The sequence below is a fragment of the Triticum aestivum genome, chromosome 2A, assembly GCF_018294505.1.
Source record: "Triticum aestivum cultivar Chinese Spring chromosome 2A, IWGSC CS RefSeq v2.1, whole genome shotgun sequence".
In the NCBI taxonomy this organism is placed as follows: domain Eukaryota; kingdom Viridiplantae; phylum Streptophyta; class Magnoliopsida; order Poales; family Poaceae; genus Triticum; species Triticum aestivum.
In genome coordinates, this window is record NC_057797.1 from 535,989,069 (window position 1) to 536,009,428 (window position 20,360).

Sequence of the window (20,360 nt, forward strand, 5' to 3'; positions counted from 1 at the left end):
TTATTAAACGGTGGAGCTGTAAGTTGGTGCAGTTCTAAACAAAGCGTCGTGGCAGGATCTACATGTGAAGCGGAGTACATAGCTGCTTCTGAAGCAGCAAATGAAGGAGTCTGGATGAAGGAGTTCATTTACGATCTAGGTGTCATGCCTAGTGCATCGGGACCAATGAAGATCTTCTGTGACAATACTGGTGCAATTGCCTTGGCAAAGGAATCCAGATTTCACAAGAGGACCAAGCACATCAAGAGACGCTTCAATTCCATTCGGGACCAAGTCCAAGTGGGAGACATAGAGATTTGCAAGATACATACGGATCTGAATGTTGCAGACCCGTTGACTAAACCTCTCTCACGAGCAAAACATGATCAGCACCAAGACTCCATGGGTGTTAGAATCATTACTATGTAATATAGATTATTGACTCTAGTGCAAGTGGGAGACTGAAGGAAATATGCCCTAGAGGCAACAATAAAGTTATTATTTATTTCCTCATATCATGATAAATGTTTATTATTCATGCTAGAATTGTATTAACCGGAAACATGATACATGTGTGAATACATAGACAAACATATAGTCACTAGTATGCCTCTACTTGACTAGCTCATTAATCAAAGATGGTTATGTTTCCTAACCATTGACATGTGTTGTCATTTGATTAATGGGATCACATCATTAGGAGAATGAGGTGATTGACATGACCTATCCCGTTAGCTTAGCACTTGATCGTTTAGTATTCTGCTATTGCTTCCTTCATGACTTATACATGTTCCTGTAACTATGAGAATTGTGTAACTCCCGTTTACCGGAGGAACACTTTGGGTACTACCAAACGTCACAACGTAACTGGGTGATTATAAAGGAGTACTACAGGTGTCTCCGAAGGTACATGTTGAGTTAGCATAATTCGAGATTAGGTTTTGTCACTCCGATTGTCGGAGAGGTATCTCTGGGCCCTCTCGGCAATGCTCATCACCTAAGCCTTGCAAGCATGTAACTAATGAGTTGGTTATAAGATGAAGTATTACAGAACGAGTAAAGAGACTTGTCGATAACGAGATTGAACTAGGTATTGGATACCGACGATCGAATCTCGGACAAGTAACATACCGATGACAAAGGGAACAACGTATGTTGTTATGCGGTTTGACCGATAAAGATCTTCGTAGAATATGTAGGAACCAATATGGGCATCCAGGTCCCGCTATTGGTTATTGACCAGAGATGTGTCTCAGTCATGTCTACATCGTTCTCGAACCGTAGGGTCCGCACGCTTAAGGTTTCGATGACAGTTATATTATGAGTTTATGTATTTTGATGTACCGAAGGTTGTTCGGAGTCCCGGATATGATTACGGACATGACGAGGAGTCTCGAAATGGTCGAGACATAAAGATTGATATATTGGACGGATATATTTGGACACCGGAAAGGTTCCTGAGAAGTTTGGAGCCCCGGAAGGTTACCGGAACCCCCCGGGAGGTATATGGGCCTTATTGGGCCCATGTAGGAGGAAGAGAGAAGGAGCAAGGGAAGGGGGCGCGCCCCCCCAAGCCCAATCCGAATTGGGGAGGGGGGCCGGCCCCCCCTTTCCTTTCTCCTTCCCCCTCTTCCTATTACTACTACTAGTACTACTTCCTAATACTAGTACTCTTTCCTTCCGAATGCAAGCATTAAAATTAATCAACGCCGAATGCAAGCATGAGAAGGATATAATCCACCATGAACATAAATATCGTGAAGGCAATGTTGATTTTGTTTCAACTACATGCGTGAACATGCGCCAAGTCAAGTCACTTAAATCATTCAGATGAGGATACCACCTATCATATCACATCATAATCATTTTAATAGCATGTTGGCACGCAAGGTAAACCATTATAAATCATAGCTAATCAAGCATGGCACAAGAGACTATGATCTCTAGTTGTCATTGCAAACATGTTTATTCATAATAGGCCGAATCAGGAACGATGAACTAATCATATTTACAAAAACAAAAGAGGTCGAGTTCATACCAGCTTTTCTCATCTCAGTCAGTCCATCATATATCATCATAATTGCCTTTCACTTGCACGACCGAATAGTGTGAATAATAATAATAGTGCACGTGCATTGGACTAAGCTGGATCTGCAAGCATTCAATAAATAGGAGAAGACAAGGCAATATGGGCTCTTTTATCAGATAAACAATAATGCATATAAGAGCCACTTCAACAATTTAATTATGGTGTTCTCCTATCGACCCTCAAAGAAAAGAAAAGAAATAAAACTATTTACACGGGAAAGCTCCCAACAAGCAAAAGAAGAACATGAAATATTTTTGGGTTTTCTTTTGAGTTACTACTACAAGCATGGAAAGTAAACTAATTAAAAGCTACAACTATTTTTTTTGTTTTTCTTAAGGTTTATTAAACACACATGAAGAAAGCATAAAAAGGAAAATAAACTAGCATGGATGATACAATGAAAAAGTGAAAGGACCACGATGTCGCCTAGAGGGGGGGGGGGGTGAATAGGCGTTTTAATTTTTTTTACGGATTTGGCTATATCCTAATGCGGAAATAAACTAAGTGGATACTTTTCAAGCACAAATCCTAAATATACTAGGCTCACTAAGTGCACCAACAACTTAGGATAAACAAGATGAGAACAACGAGGATATGAGTAAGCACAAGTAAGTCACACAAACTTACTCAATGTATATCACGAGATATGGAAATGAATAATACACACAACCACAAGTAAGCAATACAAGCTTACACAAATTGTATCACAATATATGTAATTGAATGATACAAGCAAACTCAAGTAAGCACTACAAGCTTACACAAGTTATGTCACAAGATATGGAAATGAATGTTACAAGCTAGCAATTCACACTAAGCATAAGATAGAACAATAGTAGAAAGTATGAATTGCGAATATAAAGTGTAGGCCTAAATAATCTCTTCAAGGGAATGGCCAACACAATATAATGAGGACAACAAGATATAGTGAATGCACGATCAAGTGACCAAAGTAAACCACAAGTAAGGAGTTAGGGTTAGGGATAACCAAAGTCACGAAGACGAGGATATATCCCGATGTTCACTTCCTTGGAGGGAAGCTAGTCACCGTTAGAGAGGTGGATGTTACCACGAAGGCACACCAATGCCACGAAGGCTCACCCTATTCTCCTTGAGATATCACCACGAAGGCGATTCTCATCCACTAGTGGTAGACCTTGAGGCGGCCTCCAAACCTTCACAAACTTTCCGGGGGACAAATCACAAGTTGATTCCTCACCGGAGCACTCCTACCGCCTAGGGGTCTCCAACCTCCAAGAGTAACAAGAACAAAGGGGAAATGCTCAAGACTTGCTCAAATCACGAATTCCTTTGGTCAAGAGAGGGAGAGGGAGTGGATCTATCACTTGATTGGAAAATCTCTCAAGAACTCTCACTAATCTCTCCGGGATATAAGATTTGGCGTAGGAGAAGTGAGAGGGAGCCTTTTGTGTTCTAGGGTTCATATGAATGTGTTGCTCAACCCTCTACCGGATTAGTAGAGGGGTATATATAGCAAGCCTAGAAAACTAGCCGTTTGTGAGTAAGTGGCTGTGTTGGGCCGGACATCTGGCCAAAGCCCGGACATCTGGCCCAAGTTGGGGCCCCGGACATCTGGCCCAAGTTGCCGGACATCCGGAGGACACAACCAGCATTTCAACACGGTTCTGGACATCTACGGCCAGATTTCCAGGCCAAGTCCCGGATATCCGACCAACACAAAAACTGCAGGCGCCCCAAAAGTAAAACATCCATAACTTTCTCATCCGGACTCCGATTTTGATGATCTTGGGCTCGTTTTGAAGCTATGGAAAAGCTCCAGGTCCTCACATAGAGAACCACCCAAGATAAACCAAAATGGAGGATGCAAAGTATGCAAAGGTTAGATCATATATTTTGGGGAACCTAGTTGGCTATGGATTTATTTGGTATATAGGATATGAGTGGAATTGTGTTGGATAGGAGTAAAATAGGCCTATGTTGGAATATGATGTGAGGAAGTAGAAATATAAGATGTTGACTTGAGCAAATCTATCACTAACCCCTTTGATTCCCTCTTAATAGTGCGGGATCCCTATAACTCAAGAATCATAAAAGAACTATATTAGATAGCTTCCGGAAACTCATTATTGAGCATATATCATTTTCGATGGTCATCGATCCGCACAACTAAAGCCAAAGGAACTAATACCTTTGACTAAAGCATTCCAATTGAGCTTGATGTTGACCTTTATGCTTGGCTCAAGTCAGAGCGATGATCTTGATCATGAGACTTGGTGAAGGCTTCAAGTAGCTCCCCCATAAGCCATGCGGGGAGCATTGCATTGTATTCATCTTCATACATTCATCACGTGATCATCCACAAGCTTCAAGCATGTAATCCTTCGGGATGGCTATCTTTAACTTGCCCTTGTCAACCATGATCATCAACACTTGATGTCATCCTCTCATGGACACTTGAGATCTCTCTCTCTCTCTCTCTCTCTCTCTCTCTCTCGATGCGAGCCCATGAGAATCACCTAACCCTCAAAACCATAGGCAACACATAGTATGGGTTAGTACACAGAGTGCAATTGATAATTTCTTATCATACCACAAGATCCTATGTGGTGCATTGTTTGCGCTCGTGTGTTGACCATTTAGAGTTCGATCTCCGAGCTTCATCTTGGTCAACCGATATCTCTACTCCATGTTTAATCTTGACGTCATGAAGGGTATGTTGAATTCTTCACTTGAATATATTTCTCAATCATGACTCAACACATGAGTCCATTATGACCATATCTTTGAGCCACTCCTAGAATTCATCATACAAATCATCCTTTTAAGATCTTGATCCATTATGGCTCAAACCATAGCTCTAAGCATCGCAACCCTTAAGATACTCCAATGAACTCCATTTTGATCATCTCGATGTAATTGTTGCTTCAAAGAAGTTGTCTTCCATTATTCTTCAATCATTTTTCAATGGGACTAACCTTCAAATGTATATCTCAATGCAAACATTAGTCCTATAGGATTGTTATTTAATTACCAAAACCACACACGGGGACTACATGTACTTTCAAAAAGTATGAGCACCGACATCTAGCAATGAGTGTGTGAACATAAATGTAATGTTGGTGAGAAATACGTACTCCCCCAAGCTTAGGCTTTTGGCCTAAGTTGGTCTATGGCCATGGCTGGCCTGGCTGATATCCATAATAGTAGCTGGGGTCGTACTGTGATGCAGCAGCTATCGCCTGCTGAGCTACAGCGTGGCGACGAGTGGCCTCCTCTCTCCTCTCGTACTCATATGCCTCCTCTCTGGTAATAGTATATCCTCCTCTTGCCTGATAATCAAAGAAGGCAGGGGCAGGGAGAGTAATACGGACAACACGGCGTCTGTCAAAGATTAGTCGTACTGGAGAGGTGATTCATTCCTCTCAACAAACTGGTGATGAACCATAGCATTAAAGTCTAGGTAAGCAGGTGGTAATTCAATATCATCTTCGCGTACATCTATAACAAGAAAATTAGCTATATGGGTTGCATAAATTCCACCAAAGAAATCTCCATTACGTCTATTAAGATGCAACCTACGTGCAACAATGGCTCCCAAATTATATGATTTATCTCCCAACACAGCACTCTTAAGAATACTAAGGTCAGGGACACACACGTGACATGCCTCATCTTTACCATTATGCATCTACCTATGAAGATAGCAAAGTAATGTATAGCAGGAAAGTGAATGCTCCCTATGGTAGCTTGTGTAATATCTCTAGATTCTCCTACAGTTATATTGGCAAGAAAATCTCTAAATTCAGATTTGCGAGGATCCCTTATACTACCCCATTGTGGAAGTTTGCATGCAGTGGTAAAATCCTCTAAGTCCATGGTATAAGATTTATCATAAAGATCAAACAGGACAGTTGGAGAATTACGTGAAGTTGAAAATTCAAACCTCCTCACAAAGAAACTAGTGAGATTATGATACTGACTGCACTTCTCTTCGTCAAAGCTCACGAGATCGGCGTTACGCAAATATGCGTTGAATTCTTCTTTTATTCCTGCTCGATCCATAAAATTTTCAGAAGGCCACTCGCAAGGACGCACTGGAGCGTCTCTTGGTGGCTCTTCATCAGCATCACGCATTGCAAGACTGGGTCCTTGCTTCCTTGAAGAACCACCTTGGAACATTTTCCTAAGCATTTTTCTTCCTCTGTAAAATTCTGAATTTTTTTAGTAACTTCAAAATAAAAGTAAACCAAACTCAGTAATATTGATAGTAACTACTCCTACAAGTGCCTAGGGCCTATATCATGCATCAAAAGTACTTGGAACCATATAAATTTGACATGCAAGCTCAAGAACAGGGTCACCTAAGCAGCAAAAATTTGCAATGAATAAAGCACTAGAAAAAAAACTAATTGGACAAATGGAGGAGTCACATACCAAGGAACAATCACCCCAAGCAGTTTTGTGAGAGGTGCTTTGAGCAAGGAGATCGAAAATGGCAGCAAAACGAGCTTGGACTTGGGTTTGAGCTGGTTATTCGTGTTTGGGGGAGGAAGAAGGAGTGTATGGGTGAAAGGATAAGTGGAGGAGGGCCACCGTGGGCCCACGAGGCAGGGGGCGCGCCCTCCACCCTTGTGGGCAGGTGGTTGGCCCCCCTGGTGTGTTCTCAGTTCCATAAATCCTCAAATATTCTAGAAAAAAATCATATTTAATTTTCAGGGCATTTGGAGAACTTTTACTTTTGAGGTATTTTCATATTGCACGGATAATCAGATAATGGACAGATAAATATTTATTTTTATTTTATTTAATATAAATAATAGAAAGTAAAAGTGGGATACAGAAAGTTGTGCCTTCTAGTTTCATCCATCTCATGATCATCAAAAGGAATCCACTAACAAGGTTGATCAAGTCTTGTTAACGAACTCATTCTGAATAACATGGAACCGAGGAAATTTTGAATGACACTATGTTACCTCAATGGGGATATGCACATCCCCAATAATAAGAATATCATATTTCTTCTTGACAGTAGGAAGAGGAAATTCAAAACCTCCAAATATAATCGATGGAATTTTTCCAATAGAGTTGATACTATGAACTTGGGGTTGTTTCCTCGGAAAGTGTACTGTATGCTCATTACCATTAACATGAAAAGTGACATTGCCTTTATTGCAATCAATAACAGCCCCTGCAGTATTCAAAAAGGGTCTTCCAATAATAATATACATATTATCGTCCTTGGGAATATCAAGAATAAGAAAGTCCGTTAAAATAGTAACGTTTGCAACTACAACAGGCACATCCTCACAAATACCGACGGGTATAGCAGTTGATTTATCAGCCATTTGCAAAGATATTACAGTAGGTGTCAACTTATTCAAATCAAGTCTACGATATAAAGAGAGAGGCATAACACTAACACCGGCTCCAAGATCACACAAAGCAGTTTTAACATAGTTTCTTTTAATAGAGCATGGTATAGTGGGTACACCGGGATCTCTAAGTTTCTTTGGCATTTCACCCTTAAAAGTGTAATTAGCAAGCATGGTGGAAATTTCAGCTTCCGATATCTTTCTTTTATTTGTAATAATATCTTTCATGTACTTAGCATACGGATTGGTTTTAAGCATACCAGTTAATCGCATACGCAAAAAGATAGGTCTAATCATTTCAGCAAAGCGCTCAAAATCCTCATCATCCTTTTTCTTGGATGGTTTGGGAGGAAAAGGCATGGGTTTCTGAACCCAAGGCTCTCTTTCTTTACCATGTTTCCTAGCAACGAAGTCTTTCTTATCATAACATTGATTCTTTGATTGTGGGTTATCAAGATCAACAACAGGTTCAATTTCTTATCATAACATTGATTCTTTGATTGTGGGTTATCAAGATCAACAACAGGTTCAATTTCTATGTCATTATCATTACTAGGTTGAGCATTATTATGAACATTATCATTAACATTATCACTAGTTTCAGGTTCATTACCAGATTGTGTTTCAACATCAGAAATAGAAATATCATTTGGATTCTCGGGTGTTTCAACAATAGGATCACTAGAAGCATGCAAAGTCCTATCATTTTTCTTTTTCTTCCTTTTAGAAGGACTAGGTGCATCTATATTATTTCTCTGAGAATCTTGCTCAATTCTCTTAGGATGGCCTTCAGGATATAAAGGTTCCTGAGTCATTCTACCAGTTCTAGTAGCCACTCTAACAGCATAATCATTATTCTTATTATTCAATTCATTGAGCAAATCATTTTGAGATTTAAGTACTTGTTCTACTTGAGTGGTAACCATAGAAGCATGTTTACTAATAAGTTTAAGTTCACTTTTAACATTAGCCATATAATCACCCAAGTGTCCAAGCATATTTGAATTGTATTTTAATTGTCTACCAAAAGAAGCATTAAAATCTTCTTGCTTAGCCATAAATTTATCAAACTCATCTAAGCATGGGCTAGCAATTTTAGTAAATGGAATTATAGCTTTATCATATCTATAGAGAGAATTTACCTTTACTACCTGTGTCGGGTTATCAAGACCATGAGTTTCTTCAATAGGTAAAGGATTTGGATTATATGTTTCTTCAACAAGCGGTAAATTAAGACCATGTATTTCTTCAACATGAGGTAAATTCTTAACATCTTCAGCTTTAATACCTTTTTCTTTCATAGATTTCTTTGCCTCTTGCATATCTTCAGGACTGAGAAATAGAATACCCCTCTTCTTCGGAGTTGATTTAGGAATAGGCTCCGAAGGTGTCCAATTATTTTCATTTGTCAACATATTATTCAATAGAATTTCAGCTTCATCTGGTGTTCTTTCCCTGAAAACAGAACCAGCACAACTATCCAGGTAATCTCTGGAGGCATCGGTTAGTCCATTATAAAAGATATCAAGTATTTCATTTTTCTTAAGAGGATGATCAGGCAAAGCATTAAGTAATTGGAGAAGCCTCCCCCAGCTTGTGGGAGACTCTCTTCAATTTGCACAAAATTATATATATCCCTTAAAGCAGCTTGTTTCTTATGAGCAGGGAAATATTTAGCAGAGAAGTAATAAATCATATCCTGGGGACTACGCACACAACCAGGATCAAGAGAATTAAACCATATCTTAGCATCACCCTTTAATTAGAACGGAAATATTTGAAGGGTGTAAAAGTAGCGACTTCTCTCATCTTTAGTGAACAGGGTAGCTATATCATTCAATTTAGTAAGATGTGCCACAACAGTTTCAGATTCATAACCATGAAAAGGATTAGATTCAACCAAAGTAATTATATCAGGATCAACAGAGAATTCATAATCCTTATCAGTAACAAAGATAGGTGAAGTAGCAAAAGTAGGGTCAGGTTTCATTCTAGCATTTAGAGATTGCTTACTCCATTTAGCTAATAATTTTTTAAGTTTAGTTCTATTTCTGCAAGCTAAAATAGCTAAAGAAGCATCTTGATCAAAAACATAACTCTTAGGGATGGCAAGTGGTTCTTCATCATCACTTTCATCAGTATCATCACATTCAATATTTTCAATTTCTCTAGCCCTAGCAAGTTGTTCATCAAGAAAAGCACTAAGTGGCATAGTAGTATCGGGCATAGAGGTAGTTTCATCACAAGTATCATGCATAGTAGAAGTGGCATCATCAATAACATGCGACATATCAGAACGAATAGCAGAACCAGGTGTAGGTGTCGCAAGCTTACTCAAAACAGAAGGTGAATCAAGTGTAGAGATAGATGGCAGTTCCTTACCTCCCCTCGTAGTTGAGGGATAGATCTTGGTTTTTGGATCTCTCAAATTCTTCATAATGATAAGAAGATATTTATCCCAAGTGACTCAAAGAATAGAGCTATGCTCCCCGGCAACGGTGCCAAAAAATAGTGTTGATAACCCACAAGTATAGGGGATCGCAACAGTTTTCGAGGGTAGAGTATTCAACCCAAATTTATTGATTCGACATAAGGGGAGCCAAAGAATATTCTCAAGTATTAGCAGCTATTGTCAATTCAACCACACCTGGAAACTTAATATCTGCAGCAAAGTGTTTAGTAGCAAAGTAATATGATAGTGGTGATAACGGTAACAAAAGGTAACAGTAGTAAAAGTAATATTTTTGGTATTTTGTAGTGATGATAGCAATAGCAACGGAAAAGTAAATAAGCGGAGAACAATATATGGAAAGCTCGTAGGCAATGGATCGGTGATGGAGAATTATGCCGGATGCGGTTCATCATGTAACAGTCATAACCTAGGGTGACATAGAACTAGCTCCAGTACATTGATATAATGTAGGCATGTATTCCGAACATAGTCATACGTGCTTATGGAAAAGAACTTGCATGACATCTTTGAAGGAAATATGCCCTAGAGGCAATAATGAAGTTATTATTTATTTTCTTATTTCATGATAAATGTTTATTATTCATGCTAGAATTGTATTAACCGGAAACATAATACATGTGTGAATACATAGACAAACAAAGTGTCACTAGTATGCCTCTACTTGACTAGCTCGTTAATCAAAGATGGTTATGTTTCCTAACCATAGACAAAGAGTTGTTATTTGATTAACGGGATCACATCATTAGGAGAATGATGTGATTGACTTGACCCATTCCGTTAGCTTAGCACTCGATCGTTTAGTATGTTGCTATTGCTTTCTTCATGACTTATACATGTTCCTATGACTATGAGATTATGCAACTCCTGTTTACCGGAGGAACACTTTGTGTGCTACCAAACGTCACAACGTAACTGGGTGATTATAAAGGAGCTCTACAAGTGTCTCCAAAGGTACATGTTGGGTTGGCGTATTTCGAGATTAGGATTTGTCACTCCGATTGTCGGAGAGGTATCTCTGGGCCCTCTCGGTAATGCACATCACATAAGCCTTGAAAGCATTGCAACTAATGAGTTAGTTGCGAGATGATGTATTATGAAATGAGTAAAGAGACTTGCCGGTAACGAGATTGAACTAGGTATTGAGATACCGACGATCGAATCTCGGGCAAGTAACATACCGATAACAAAGGGAACAACGTATGTTGTTATGCGGTCTGACCGATAAAGATCTTCGTAGAATATGTGGGAGCCAATATGAGCATCCAGGTTCCGCTATTGGTTATTGACCGGAGACGTGTCTCGGTCATGTCTACATTGTTCTCGAACCCGTAGGGTCCGCACGCTTAAGGTTACGATGACAGTTATATTATGAGTTTATGCATTTTGATGTACCTAAGGTTGTTCGGAGTCCCGGATGTGATCACGGACATGACGAGGAGTCTCGAAATGGTCGAGACATAAAGATTGATATATTGGAAGCCTATGTTTGGATATCGGAAAGGTTCCGAGTGGTTCGGGTATTTTTCGGAGTACCGGGGAGTTACGGGAATACGGGAGAAGAAGTATATGGGCCTTATTGGGCTTTAGGGGAGAGGGAGAGGCAGGCCGCGCGCCCCCAAGGCCTAGTCCGAATTGGACTAGGGGGAGGGGCTGCGCACCCTCCTTCCTTCTCTTCCCTCTTCCCCTTCCTTGTCTCCTACTCCTACTACATGGAAGGACTCCTAGTTGGACTAGGAAAGGGGGAATCCTACTCCCGGTGGGAGTAGGACTCCCCTAGGGCGCGCCATAGAGAGGGCCGGCCCTCCCCTCCTCCACTCCTTTATATACGGGGGCAGGGGCACCCCATAGACACACAAGTTGATCCACGTGATCATATTCTTAGCCGTGTGCGGTGCCCCCTTCCACCATAGTCCTCGATAATATTGTAGCTGTGCTTAGGCGAAGCCCTGCGACGGTAGTACATCAAGATCGTCACCATGCCGTCGTGCTGATGGAACTATTCCCCAACACTTTGCTGGATCGGAGTCCGGGGATCGTCATCGAGCTAAATGTGTGCTAGAACTCGGAGGTGCCGTAGTTTCGGTGCTTGATCGGTCGGGCCATGGAGACGTACGACTACATCAACCAAGTTAACGCTTCCGTTGTCGATCTACAAGGGTACGTAGATCACACTCTCCCCCTCTCGTTGCTATGCATCACCATGATCTTGCGTGTGCGTAGGAATTTTTTTGAAATTACTACGAAACCCAACAGTGGCATCCGAGCCTAGGTTTTATATGTTGATGTTATATGCACGAGTAGAACACAAGTGAGTTGTGGGCGATATAAGTCATACTGCTTACCAGCATGTCATACTTTGGTTCGGCGGTATTGTTGGACGAAGCGGCCCAGACCGACATTACACGTACGCTTACGCGAGACCGGTTCTCCCGACGTGCTTTGCACATAGGTGGCTTGCGGGTGATAGTTTCTCCAACTTTCGTTGAACCGAGTGTGGCTATGCCCGGTCCTTGCGAAGGTTAAAACAGCGCCAACTTGACAAACTATCGTTGTGGTTTTGATGCGTAGGTAAGATTGGTTCTTGCTTAAGCCTGTAGCAGCCACGTAAAACTTGCAACAAGAATGTAGAGGACGTCTAACTTGTTTTTGCAGGGCATGTTGTGATGTGATATGGTCAAGACATGATGCTAAATTTTATTGTATGAGATGATCATGTTTTGTAACCGAGTTATCGTCAACTGGCAGGAGCCATATGGTTGTCGCTTTATTGTATGCAATGCAATCGCGCTGTAATGCTTTACTTTATCACTAAGCGGTAACGATAGTCGTGGAAGCATAAGATTGGCAAGACGACAATGATGCTACGATGGAGATCAAGGTGTCGCGCCGGTGACGATGGTGATCACAACGGTGCTTCGAAGATGGAGATCACAAGCACAAGATGATGATGGCCATATCATATCACTTATATTGATTGCATGTGATGTTTATCTTTTATGCATCTTATCTTGCTTTGATTGACGGTAGCATTATAAGATGATCTCTCACTAAATTATCAAGAAGTGTTCTCCCTGAGTATGCACCGTTGCGAAAGTTCTTTGTGCTGAGACACCACGTGATGATCGGGTGTGATAGGCTCTACGTCCAAATACAACGGGTGCAAAACAGTTGCACACGCGGAATACTTAGGTTATACTTGACGAGCCAAGCATATACAGATATGGCCTCAGAACACGAAGACCGAAAGGTCGAGCGTGAATCATATAGTAGATATGATCAACATAGTGATGTTCACCAATGAAACTACTCCATCTCACGTGATGATCGGACATGGTTTAGTTGATTTGGATCACGTAATCACTTAGAGGATTAGAGGGATGTCTATCTAAGTGGGAGTTCTGAAGTAATATGATTAATTGAACTTAAATTTATCATGAACTTAGTCCTGGTAGTATTTTGCAAATTATGTTGTAGATCAATAGCTCGCGTTGTTGCTTCCCTGTGTTTATTTTGATATGTTCCAAGAGAAAATTGTGTTGAAAGATGTTAGTAGCAATGATGCGGATTGGATCCGTGATCTGAGGTTTATCCTCATTGCTGCATAGAAGAATTATGTCCTTGATGCACCGCTAGGTGACAGACCTATTGCAGGAGCAGATGCAGACGTTATGAACGTTTGGCTAGCTCAATATGATGACTACTTGATAGTTTAGTGCACCATGCTTAATGGCTTAGAATCGGGACTTCAAAGACGTTTTGAATGTCATGGACCATATGAGATGTTCCAGGAGTTGAAGTTAATATTTCAAGCAAATACCCGAGTTGAGAGATATGAAGTCTCCAACAAGTTTTATAGCTAAAAGATGGAGGAGAATCGCTCAACTAGTGAGCATGTGCTCGGATTGTCTGGGTACTACAATCGCTTGAATCAAGTGGGAGTTAATCTTCCAGATAAGATAGTGATTGACAGAATTCTCTAGTCACCATCACCAAGTTAGTAGAACTTCGTGATGAACTATAGTATGCAAGGGATGACAAAAACGATTCCCAAGCTCTTCATGATGAAATCGATGAAGGTAGAAATCAAGAAAGAGCATCAAGTGTTGATGGTTGACAAGATCACTAGTTTCAAGAAAAGGGCAAAGGAAAAAAGGGGAACTTCAAGAAGAACAGCAAGCAAGTTGCTGCTCAAGTGAAGAAGCCCAAGTCTGGTAATAAGCCTGAGACTAAGTGCTTCTACTGCAAAGGGACTGGTCACTGGAAGCGGAACTACCCCAAGTGATTGGCGGATAAGAAGGATGGCAAAGTGAACATAAGTATATTTTATATACATATTATTGATGTGTACTTTACTAGTGTTTATAGCAACCCCTCAGTATTTGATACTAGTTCAGTTGCTAAGATTAGTAACTCGAAACGGGAGTTGCAGAATAAACAGAGACTAGTTAAGGGTGAAGTGACGATGTGTATTGGAAGTGGTTCCAAGATTGATATGATCATCATCGCACACTCCCTATACTTTCGGGATTAATGTTGAACCTAAATAAGTGTTATTTGGTGTTTGCGTTGAGCATAAATATGATTTGATCATGTTTATTGTAATACGGTTATTCATTTCAGTAAGAGAATAAATTGTTGTTCTGTTTACATGAATAAAACCTCATATGGTTACACACCCAATGAAAATAGTTCATTGGATCTCGATCGTAGTGATACACATAATCATAATATTGAAACAAAAGATGCAAAGTTAATAATGATAGTGCAACTTATTTGTGGCACTGCCATTTAGGTCATATTGGTGTAAAGCGCATGAAAAAACTCCATACTGATGGGCTTTTGGAATCACTTGATTATGAATCAGTTGATGCTTGCGAACCATGCCTCATGGGCAAGATGACCAAGACTCCGTTCTTCGGAACAATGGAGCGAGCAACAGATTTGTTGGAAATCATACATACTGATGTATGTGGTCCGATGAATATTGAGGCTCGCGACAGGTATCATTATTTTCTGATCTTCACAGATGATTTGAGCAGATATGAGTATATCTACTTGATGAAACATAAGTCTGAAACATTTGAAAAGTTCAAATAATTTCAGGGTGAAGTGGAAAATCATCGTGACAAGAAAAGAAAAGGTTTCTACGATCTGATCGCGGAGACAAATATTTGAGTTATCAGTTTGGTCTTCAATTAAAACATTGTGGAATAGTTTCACAAACTCATGCCACCTGGAACACCACAGCATAATGGTGTGTCCGATCGTCATAACCATACTTTATTGGATATAGTGCAATCTATGATACCGATCTACCACTATCATTTTGGGGTTATGCATTAGAGACAACTACATTCACGTTAAAAGGGCACCATCTAAATCCGTTGAGATGACACAATCTGAATTATGGTTTGGCAAGAAACCAAAGTTGTCGTTTCTTAAAATTTTGGGTTGTGATGCTTATGTGAAAAAGTTTCATCCTGATAAGCTCAAACCCAAATCGGAGAAATATGTCTTCATAGGATACCCAAAGGAGACTATTGGATACACCTTCTATCACAGATCCGAAGGCAAGACTTTTGTTGCTAAGTTCGGAAACTTTCTGGAGAAGGAGTTTCTCTCGAAAGAAGTGAGTGGGAGGAAATTAGAACTTGACGAGGTAACTATACCTGCTCCCTTATTGGAAAGTAGTGCATCACAGAAAACTGTTTCAGTGACACCTACACCAGTTAGTGAGGAAGCTAATAATGATGATCATGAAACTTCAGAACAAGATACTACTGAACCTCGTAGATCAACCAGAGTGAGATCCGCGCCAGAGTGGTACGGTAATCCTGTTCTGGAAGTCATGCTACTAGATCATGATGAACCTACGAACTATGAAGAAGCGATGGTGAGCCCAGATTCCGCAAAATGGCTTGAAGCCATGAAATCTGAGATGGGATCCATGTATGAGAACAAAGTATGGACTTTGGTTGACTTGCCCGATGATCGGCAAGCAATTGAGAATAAATGGATCTTCAAGAAGAAGACGGACACTGACGATAATATTACTGTCTACAAAGCTCGACTTGTCGCAAAAGGTTTTCGACAAGTTCAAGGGATTGACTACAATGAGACCTTCTCACCCGTAGCGATGCTTAAGTTTGTCCGAATCATGTTAGCAATTGCCGCATTTTATGATTATGAAATTTGGCAGATGGATGTCAAAACTGCATTCCTGAATGGATTTCTGGAAGAAGAGTTGTATATGATGCAACCAGAAGGTTTTGTCGATCCAAAGGGAGCTAACAAAGTGTGCAAGCTCCAGCGATCCATTTATGGACTGGTGCAAGCCTCTCGGAGTTGGAATAAACGCTTTGATAGTGTGATCAAAGCATTTGGTTTTATACAGACTTCTGGAGAAGCCTGTATTTACAAGAAAGTGAGTGGGAGCTGTAGCATTTCTGATATTATATGTGGATGACATATTACTAATTGGAAATGATATAGAATTTCTGGATAGCATAAAGGGATACTTGAATAAAAGTTTTTCAATGAAAGACCTCGGTGAAGCTGCTTACATATTAGGCATTAAGATCTATAGAGATAGATCAAAATGCTTAATTGGACTTTCACAAAGCACATACCTTGACAATGTTTCGAAGAAGTTCAAAATGGATCAAGCAAAGAAAGGGTTATTGCCTGTGTTACAAGGTGTGAAGTTGAAGAAGACTCAATGCCCGACCACTGCAGAAGATAGAGAGAAAATGAAAGATGTTCCCTATGCTTCAGCCATAGGCTCTATCATGTATGCAATGCTGTGTACCAGACCTGATGTGTGCCTTGCTATAAGTCTAGCAGGAAGGTACCAAAGTGATCCAGGAGTGGATCACTGGACAGCGGTCAAGAACATCTTGAAATACCTGAAAAGGACTAAGGATATGTTTCTCGATTATGGAGGTGACAAAAGGTTCGTCGTAAAAGGGTTACGTCGATACAAGTTTTGGCACTAATCCGGATGACTCTTAGTCTTCATCTGGATACATATTGAAAGTGGGAGCAATTAGCTAAAGTAGCTCCGTGCAGAGCATTGTAGACATAGAAAATTGCAAAATACTTATGGATCTGAATATGGCAGACCCGTTGACTAAACTTCTCTCACAGACAAAACATGATCACACCTTAGTACTCTTTGGGTGTTAATCACATAGCAATGTGAACTAGATTACTGGCTCTAGTAAACCCTTTGGGTGTTGGTCACATATCGATGTGAACTATGGGTGTTAACCACATAAAGATGTGAACTTTTGATGTTAGATCACATGACGATGTGAACTAGATTATTGACTCTAGTGCAAGTGGGAGACTGGAGGAAATATGCCCTAGAGGCAATAATAAAGTTATTATTTATTTCCTTATTTCATGATAAATGTTTATTATTCATGCTAGAATTGTATTAACCGGAAACATAATACATGTGTGAATACATAGACAAACAAAGTGTCACTAGTATGCCTCTACTTGACTAGCTCGTTAATCAAAGATGGTTATGTTTCCTAATCATAGACAAAGAGTTGTTATTTGATTAACGGGATCACATCATTAGGAGAATGATGTGATTGACTTGACCCATTCCGTTAGCTTAGCACTCAATTGTTTAGTATGTTGCTATTGCTTTCTTCATGACTTATACATGTTCCTATGACTATGAGATTATGCAAGTCCCGTTTATCGGAGGAACACTTTGTGTGCTACCAAACGTCACAACGTAACTGGGTGATTATAAAGGAGCTCTACAGGTGTCTCCAAAGGTACATGTTGGGTTGGCGTATTTCGAGATTAGGATTTGTCACTCCGATTGTCGGAGAGGTATCTCTGGGCCCTCTCGGTAATGCACATCACATAAGCCTTGCAAGCATTGCAACTAATGAGTTAGTTGCGAGATGATGTATTACGAAACGAGTAAAGAGACTTGCTGGTAACGAGATTGAACTAGGTATTGAGATACCGACAATCGAATCTCGGGCAAGTAACATACCGATGACAAAGGGAACAACGTATGTTGTTATGCGGTCTGACCGATAAAGATCTTCATAGAATATGTGGGAGCCAATATGAGCATCCAGGTTCCGCTATTGGTTATTGACCGGAGATGTGTCTCGGTCATGTCTACATTGTTCTCGAACCCGTAGGGTCCGCACGCTTAAGGTTTCGATGATCGTTATATTGTGAGTTTATGAGTTTTGATGTACCGAAGGAGTTCGGAGTCCCGGATGAGATCGGGGACATGACGAGGAGTCTCGAAATGGTCGAGACGTAAAGATCGATATATTGGACGACTATATTCGGACATCGGAAAGGTTCCGAGTGGTTCGGGTATTTTTCGGAGTACCGGGGAGTTACGGGAATACGGGAGAAGAAGTATGTGGGCCTTATTGGGCTTTAGGTGAGAGGGAGAGGCAGGCCGCGCGCCCCCCCAAGGCCTAGTCCGAATTGGACTAGGGGGAGGGGTTGTGCCCCCTCCTTCCTTCTCTTCCCTCTTCCCCTTCCTTGTCTCCTACTCCTACTACATGGAAGGACTCCTAGTTGGACTAGGAAAGGGGGAATCCTACTCCCGGTGGGAGTAGGACTCCCCTAGGGCGCGCCATAGAGAGGGTCGGCCCTCCCCTCCTCCACTTCTGTATATACGGGGGTAGGGGGCACCCCATAGACACACAAGTTGATCCACGTGATCATATTCTTAGCCGTGTGCGGTGCCCCCTTTCACCATAGTCCTCGATAATATTGTAGCAGTGCTTAGGTGAAGCCCTGCGACGGTAGTACATCAAGATCGTCATCACGCCGTCGTGCTGACGGAACTCTTCCCCGACACTTTGCTGGATCGGAGTCCGGGGATCGTCATCGAGCTGAACGTGTGCTAGAACTCGGAGGTGCCGTAGTTTCGGTGCTTGATCGGTCGGGCCGTGGATACGTACGACTACATCAACCAAGTTAACACTTCCGTTGTCGATCTACAAGGGTACGTAGATCACACTCTCCCCCTCTCATTGCTATGCATCACCATGATCTTGCGTGTGCGTAGGAATTTTTTTGAAATTACTACGAAACCCAACAATCTTTTGTCCTACCCTCCCGTGGCAGCGGGGTCCTTACGGAAAATAAGGGATATTAAGGCCTCCTTTTAATAGAGAACCGGAACAAAGCATTAACACATAGTGAATACATGAACTCCTCAAACTACGGCCATCACCGGTAGGTATCCCGATTATTGTCACTTCGGGGTTAACGGATCATAACACATAATAGGTGACTATAGACTTGCAAGATAGGATCAAGAACACTCATATATTGATGAAAACATAATATGTTCAGATCTGAAATCATGGCACTCGGGCCCTAGTGACAAGCATTAAGCATAGCAAAGTCATAGCAACATCAATCTCAGAACATAGTGGACACTAGGGATCAAACCCTAACGAAACTAACTCGATTACGTGATAGATCCCATCCAAACCATCACCGTCCAGCAAGCCTACGATGGAATTACTCACGCACGGCGGTGAGCATCATGAAATTGGTGATGAAGGATGGTCGATGATGATGATGGCGACGGATTCCCCTCTCCGGAGCCCCGAACGGACTCCAGATCAGCCCTCTCGAGAGGTTTTAGGGCTTGGCGGCGGCTCCGTATCGTAAAACTTGATGATTTCTTCTCTCTGATTTTTTCTCATCAAAACTCAATATATGGAGGTGGAGTTGGAGTCGGAGAGGCAACAGGGGGCCCACGAGGTAGGGGGCGCGCCCTAGGGGCAGGCGTGCCCCCACCCTCGTGGCAAGACGGTGGCCCCCCTGGCCTTCATCTTTGGCAGGTATTTTTCTTATTTTCTAAAAAGTGTCTCCGTGAAGTTTCAGGTCATTCCGAGAATGTTTGCTCCTGCACATAAATAACACCATGGTAATTCTGCTAAAAACAGGGTCAGTCCGGGTTAGTTCCATTCAAATCATGCAAGTTAGAGTCCAAAACAAGGGCAAAAGTGTTTGGAAAAGTAGATACGTTGGAGACGTATCACCTACGCATAAAAACCACAACGATAGTTCGTCAAGTTAGTGATGTTTTAACATTCTCAAGGACCGGGCGTAGCCACACTTGGTTCAACTAAAGTTGGACAAACTGACACACGCCAGCCACCTGTGTGCAAAGCATGTCGGTAGAACTAGTCTCACGTAAGCGTACGCGTAATGTCGGTCCTGGCCGCTTCATCCAACAATACCGCCGAACCATAGTATGACATGCTGGTAAGCAGTATGACCTGTATCGCCCACAACTCACTTGTGTTCTACTCGTGCATATAACATCTATGCATAAACCTGGCTCGGATGCCACTGTTGGGGAACGTAGTAATTTCAAAAAAATTCCTACGCACACGCAAGATCATGGTGATGCATATCAACAAGAGGGGGGAGTGTCGTCCACGTACCCTCG